The sequence below is a fragment of the Megalopta genalis genome, chromosome 14 (genome assembly GCF_051020955.1).
Source record: "Megalopta genalis isolate 19385.01 chromosome 14, iyMegGena1_principal, whole genome shotgun sequence".
Taxonomy (NCBI): domain Eukaryota; kingdom Metazoa; phylum Arthropoda; class Insecta; order Hymenoptera; family Halictidae; genus Megalopta; species Megalopta genalis.
In genome coordinates, this window is record NC_135026.1 from 5,179,251 (window position 1) to 5,187,461 (window position 8,211).

Consider the following 8,211-nt stretch of genomic DNA (forward strand, 5'->3'; position numbering starts at 1 on the left):
AACGTAATAAATAATATAATAGATATAAAGCAATAATTGATATAATAAATATAATATAGTAAATAATATAATAAATATAATGTAGTAAACAATATATTAAATGATATAATAAATATAATGTAATAAATAATACAATAGATATAATATAATAAATAATATAATAAATATGATACAGTAAATAATATAATAAATATAATACAATAATTAATATAATAAATATAATATAGTAAATAATATAATAAATATAATACAATAATTAATATAATAAATATAATATAGTAAATAATATAATAAATAATATAATAAATACAATATAATAAATAATATAAATTTCTAGTTTATAAACTATTAAAGTTTGTCCAACTAATTAATGATAAAAATTGTTACCCTTGCCATTGCCTACAAATTAATATTTGACGTGTTCCACGAAACGTCACATAAATAAATATAAAAATGCGCGTTTAGAAAGCAAAAAACAGCCTGCAAAATGGTACCTAAACAATATTTTTGTTTCACAGAAAACATCAGTCAATGTCAATTAAAAATTACTATTTATCAAATGCAAAAAATGTAATCACCTACAGCCGAGAACGGTTATTTTTTTTAAATATTTCCAGCGAAAATTTCATTGCGATATCTCTAACGGTTCAAAAGTTACAACAACGTGTCTCACGGACGACCGTGCGTCGCTTTCGAGGAATCCAAGGACGAAGGAAGGACTCGACGCGGCAGAGGAGCCGGCCGCCTTTTGATCCGCCACCGTAGGGTGTCATTAGACCGGGGGGTGTCGTTCGGGTCTGATCGCATCGGCTGAGGTAACGCGACAGGGACTCGGCCGGCGAAGGACGCGCGACCGATCAGATGGCCGATCCAAGTCAACGACACGTAATGTTTACGACACCGGGCGTTCAGTGAAATTTATCGATGATGAGTTTCGCCTCGGTTCGGGCGAATGCTACGGAGGCGAGCCGATCCTGGATCAGCCTGTCCTGAATATCGATATCGTGAGCAATGGAGGCCGTCGCTTGTTTATATTAATAGGGGCCGCGTCGGTTTTCGCGAGGACGCCTGTCGCCAGGACGTCGTGACTGAATGTTGCTGCCGGAGCTTCGGATTGGATCTGTTCACGTGAGAATTTTGATTCCTAGAAATTCTATGTTTGTGAAAATTGCTAATTTTACGTTCTAGTGAAAGAATTTGTAACGCCATAACGAATGTTACGTCATAAGGTAGCTGTCTACAGGAAGTTCCGAAATTACGTTATTTCCGGGAACCGATGGATTCCTGAGGTCATTCCGAACAACTTTTTCCTTTGCCAAAATGTTCTACGAGGCTCCGTTTACGAGTTATTAACGAAACAATACTGACCAATGAGAGGCGCGCGAGGCGGCCGCGCCAACCTGCGGTCGACGCCCGACCGCGCTTATTGGCTCCGCCGCGTGGCGGCAGCCGCGCGCGCCTCTCATTGGGCAGCGTTTATCGCTAATAACTCGTAAACGAAGCCTCGTAGAACATTTCCGCAAAGGAAAAAGTTGCTCCAAATGATCTCAGGAATCTGTCATTTCCCGGAAGTAGCATAATTTTGGGGACTCTGTTTTCTAAGCCTGTATGCAAGCGACAAGCTATATGGCTGACCAATAATTGAATTTTTTCTTACAAAAACATAAAAATATTTGATTACAGAGAAACTGTTCGATATCGCAGAAATTGTTCCGTGGTTCGTTAATAATCGTTACGGTGCTCCGGAGCACGGGTCAGCGAATGCACCGGCATCGGAAGGATTATATAGGTCGAGCGACGCGTCCAAGAGACATCGTTCAACAAAAGTGGCCACGTTCTCTTGCAAATCGTCGATCAAATGTCACGCGACATGTCGCGATGCGCGCGATTCGTCCTGCTAACTTTGTTCGAAGCTGAGCGACGATCGAGGGTCCGTCAATCTTCTTACGATAACACGTCCAACCTAACTCGTTATGTCATTTGGCGCTAAAACAAGCGAAAACTCCGGTCGGGGCATGACTAGAAAGTGGACACGTAATAATTCTGTAATCGTGCGCGAAAGGCGCTATCTCGTAAACGCCGCGTAACAGAATTCTAATTAAGTCGTGTTGGCCAGACTTAACGGTGGTCCGGGAAGCGGTATTTTCTGGACAAAATTAAGCACTGCGTTACGGGAACACGATTTCCATGGTGTAAGTCGATTATGTGAAGCATAATCTTTAGAATAATATATTTTGTAATAATAATAACAATAGTAATAGTAATAATAATAGTAGTAATAATAACAATAATAATAATAATAAAATAATAATAATAATAATAATAATAATAATAATAGTAATAGTAATATTGATTTTTGGTTTTCATAGCGGGGGAAAATCTTCAACAAGATCCCCAACAGCTAGGTATAAAAATAATAATAGTAATAATAATAACAACAACAACAACAATAATAATAATAATAGTAATAACAATTAACAGTAATAAATTTAGTTATAATTTTTTTCAGTTCTGAAGAGTATTACTAACAAACTAGGGAGATCCTATGACTAATATTTAAACAAATTGGATCCCGATAAAAAGTTTGCTTCTTATAGTACAAAAATCGCGAGATCATGAAAGTAAACGATTAAACTATAAACAGATTTTTTCGACATGCGAAAATTGGAGAATTTTAATTTTGTCCAGACAACACTGTCTTCCAGACCACCGTGCCGCGAGGACTTAATTACGTTGCGACAGACCGTTGCGGTCTGCGGATGTTGCGAACTATCATAAATTATTGATCGTGCGACAACGAACGTTTCCGGAACGATAAAATTGCCTAATTCATTATCGGTCGAACTGCAAATCGATTTTAAGCAGACGAATAATTTTCCTTCACAACGATTACGAAATAAACATCGAATTAATTAATTAATTACCGGATAATTGAATGATTCGACAAAGTCGCAGCGAGGTCGAAAAAAGCGGGAACGGAGGATAAAAGCTCGTCCGACGGCCGTTTCGAGCTCGTGAGAATAGTTCTCTCGCGGAGCATGACGACAGAAACGGGAACAAACTCTGCGCAGTTTTTCCGTTTATAATTCAGATGTCATAATCTCGAATGCCGTCGCATTGTTTCTGGATATCGGCGGCATCTGACGAAAAGCGGATTTCGCGCAACATTCTCAGAGAGCAGAAAGACGCGCGCGCACTCGCGAGACGCAGAGTCGACGCTCGACGATCGACTGCAATAATTGCGTTACGCGAGTTCATCGTTCTACCGTGCGCGGGTGATCCAGCGATCTCGCTGACGCTTCGATCGGCGCCGGTATCGTGAGACGCCGCAACAAAAGACGTTTACTATAGGCATAGCCAAACCGGAGCATTAATTTCACAGAATATTACGGAATGGAATAACATTTTAATTAGCAAAAAAAAGTTCGTTCAAGTACACGGATATTTGATTCGATTAATTAGAAATAACTAGACTGCTGGCCTTTCAATGCGGCTCCATGTGAAGTTTCACATTCTGCAACGCTGTTGCGTGGAGTATAGGCGTAATTATATGTCTCTTGAATATATTCTCGAATACGTCGGTAGAATGTGCGATGAAAATGTTGTTTGTTGGGTGACGGAAATTGATGATAACGAAGCAGACATTTGGGCAAACATTCTTCAAAATTTGTATACATTCTTCAACATTCTTCAACATTCTCGAACATTCTTCAACATTCATCAACATTCTTAAACATTCTCCAACATTATCCAACATTATCCAACATTTTCAAACATTCTCAATCATTCTTCAACATTCTTTATCATCCTTTAACAGTCTTCAACATTATTCAACATTCTCCAACATTCTTGAAAGCTTTGTTAACATTCTTCAACATTATCCAACATTCTTCTACAGTTTTTAACATTAAATTACATTCTTCAGCATTCTTGAAGATTTTTTAACATTCTTCAACATTTTTCTATATTCTTGAAAATTATTTAACATTCTTGAACATTCTTGAATGTTTTTTTTAACATTCTCGCACATTCTTCAACATTCTTTAACATTTTGGAAGATTTTTCAACATTCCTGAATCATTCTTGAAGATTTTTTAACATTCTTATACATTCTTGAACATTCTTGAACATTCTTATACATTCATCAACATTCTTGAACACATTATTATGTTATGCAATGGAGAAGTCATTCTTTTGATAGTACAAAATTAGGTAAACTGTGGAAGCTGGATTGAGAAAACATACAACAGGACAATTTTCTGTACAACTTTGCATTCCTGAACATTCTTCAACATTCTTAAAAATTCCTGAAAATTCCTGAACACTTTTAAACATTCTTCAACATTCCTCAACATTCAACATTCTTGAAGATTTCTTAATATTCCTCCACATACTTTAGAATTCTTGAAGGTTTTTTAACATTCTTATATATACATTCTTGAACATTCTTGAACATTCTCATACGTTCATCAACATTCTTGAACACACTATTATGTTGTGCAATGAAGAAGTCATTATTTTGATAGTGCAAAATTAGGTAAACTGTGGAAGCTGGATTGAGAAAACATACAACGGGAGAATTTTCTGTAAAACTTTGCGTTCCTGAACATTCTTCAACATTCGTAAACATTCCTGAACATTCCTGAACACTTTTAAACATTCTTCAACATTCCTCAACATTCAACATTCTTGAAGATTTCTTAATATTCCTCCACATTCTTTAGAATTCTTGAAGATTTTTTAACATTCTTATATATATATATATATATATATATATATATATATATATATATACATTCTTGAACACATTATTATGTTGTGCAATGAAGAAGTCATTCCTTTAATAGTACAAAGTTAGGTAAACGATGGAAGTTGGATTGAGATAGCATACATCAAGGTAATTTTCTGTAAAACTTTGAACATTCTTAAACATTCGTAAACATTCCTGAACGTTCTCAAACATCCCTGAACATTCTTAAACATTCGTAAACATTCCTGAACATTCTTAAACATTCGCAAACATTCCTGAACATTCTCGAACATTCTCAAACATTCTCGAACATTCTCAAATATTCTCGAACATTCTCAAACATTCTCGAACACTCTCAAACATTCTTGAACATTCTTGAAGCATCCTGAACCAATTTCGAACAGATTATCTCATGCAACGAGGGATTTCTTCGCGCGTCAAACAGAAATTTCAACGATTGACAGCATATCGTATCAACTACGATAATTTATGTTATTTCGCTACTTGACGATGCATTTAATTAATTGCTGTTTACGTTGAAGTCACGATGACAGCAACCTGACATGTACTGTCCCAGGTGTGCGGCTTCGTTCCGGCGTAGACTCGGAGCCGTTGCGAAATAAAATTGGCACTTAAAACGGGCCATCCAATTTCTCTTTTGCAATCGCTTGTTTAACACCATCCCTCTAAGATCCTCGTAATGGTTGCTCGTAAACCACGCCGTGTACCGCGCGAACGATTCCCTTCGACGAGACCTTGAGAGAATCTGGGAACACTCGGCAAATCCTCGTTCGTGAACACCACTCGAATGTGACGGTTTAATTGGACTTTAATAATCGATCGGACGTACACGATGCTCGAATCAAGGCTCCGCAGGCCATGCTTTCAACCTTTCCATTCCCGCCAACCCCTGACCAACGTGGATCGATAAGGAGGATCGATGCCTTTCGATTCTCCGCGCGTTGCGAGTGCTTATCTAATTAATCAGCCAGCCATTGGCTACTCCTCGAGATGAAATCGTGTCGCCGTTTCGAAACGCCGTGCACAACAATGATCTTGACAATTATTTATTTCAGCGATTCTTCGTTAGACTCCGGTGACCTTGAAGTATATTTTCAAGGACACTGTTTTTTAATTACTTTTCACATCGACACGATTCGGTTGGTCCTCATTCCTCTCAGATTCCAGCAGAATATTTTCTTTTAGAATTTTCAATGAGGTTTCATCTTGGAAGTAGTATCAGGTTAGGACTGCGTTAGACTTGCGTTAGGTTTAGGTTAGAATTGGAACGACTTTTCTTCGTATTGGGATAGATTTTCGTTGGATTTGGGTTAGGTCTCGATTAAGTCAACAAAACTGGTTATTTTTAAAGTAAATAATTACGCGGTCAACATTATCATATTATCATATTATCATATTATCATATTATCATATTATCATATTATCATATTATCATATTATCATATTATCATATTATCATATTATCATATTATCATATTATCATATTATCATATTATCATATTATCATATTATCATATTATCATATTATCATATTATCATATTATCATATTATCACATTATCATATTAGCATATTATCATATTATCATATTATCATATTATCACATTATCATATTATCATATTGTTATGTTACTATTATATTGTTATCATATCATTATATTATCATATTATATTACTATATTATCATATTAGCATATTAGCATATTATCATATCATCATATTGTCATATTATTATGTTACTATATTATTATATTATTATTATTATATTGTTATCATATAATAATACATTATAATATTATTGATTCCATCGCCATCTCAACTTTAAATAACATTCTCCCACCGTCTCCCTTCTCTCTTTCACCGTCTCTCCGTACGGCCTCTAAAAAATATTTTCGTACGATAAATTATACGTATATCATGAATCTAAACGAGCCAAGATTTACGCAGACGGTCCCCGAATAACGAACTCCCGAGCCACGTGCGATTAAAGATTATGCCATAATTATGGAATTTTTATTCCGAATTGTGCAACAGTCTTCTCGAAAACGACGAATGATGTTCGGCCGAGTCTTTGAATCATTCGGAGACTTTTAGTAGCAATCGACAATACCCTACGCAACTACGTTCCCCTATAAATATTCTGAAATACAAACATTACGGTACGCGACGTCTCGATTGTGCAAAATTACAATTACAATTAATGATAATCGATGTACCACGACGGGGAGAATGTGGACTCACCGAGCGAGACGACGCTTCCTAAGTAGTGCAAAGTAGCTTTCGACATACATCTGTCGTTACAATCGGAATTATGATCTTGGAGGATGAAATTATTCCATTGGAATCCGCGGTATTCCGTTAGAATTTGTATTAATGAAGTAGAATTACGATTATTAGACTAGAATCTAAGTTATTAAATTAAAATCTGAGTTATTAAATTAAACTCTGAATTAATAAATTAGATTCTGAATGATTAAATTAGACACTGAATTATTAAATTAGATGCTGAATGATTAAATTAGATTCTGAATTATTAAATTAGATGCTGAATGATTAAATTAGATTCTGAATTATTAAATTAGGTTCAATTATTAAATTAGATTCTGAATATTAAATTAGACTCAGAATTATTAAATTAGATTCTGAATGATTCAATTAGATTCTAAATTATTAAATTAAGCTCTGAATTATTAATTTAGATTCTGAATATTAAATTAGACTCTGAATTATTAAATTAGATTATGAATATTAAATTAGACTCAGAATTATTAAATTAGATTCTGAATGATTCAATTAGATTATAAATTATTAAATTAAGCTCTGAATTATTAATTTAGATTCTGAATATTAAATTAGACTCTGAATTATTAAATTAGATTATGAATATTAAATTAGACTCAGAATTATTAAATTAGATTCTGAATGATTCAATTAGATTCTAAATTATTAAATTAAGCTCTGAATTATTAAATTCGACTCTGAATACTTAAATTAGTCTCTGAATTATTAAATCCGATTCTGAATTATTAAATCAGTATCTGAATGATTAAATTAGAATTCGAATTATTAATTCGGTATCTGAATTATTAAATTAGATTCTAAATTATTAAAAGTAGACTTTGAATTATTAAATTAGATTCTGAATGATTAAATTATACTCGGAATTATTAAATCAGATTCTGAATGATTAAATTAGCCTCTGAATGATTAAATTAGCTTCTGAATGATTAAATTAGATTCTGAATTATTGAATTAAATTCTGAATGATTAAATTAGACTTTGAATGATTAAATTAGGATCTGAATGATTAAATTAGACTCTGAATTATTAAATCAGACTCTGAATGATTAAATTAGTAACTAGTAGAATATAGTTACAATATCACCAGATTAGTGTATTTATTTTATATGTACATATTAATAAATAAAACAAAATAAAAGA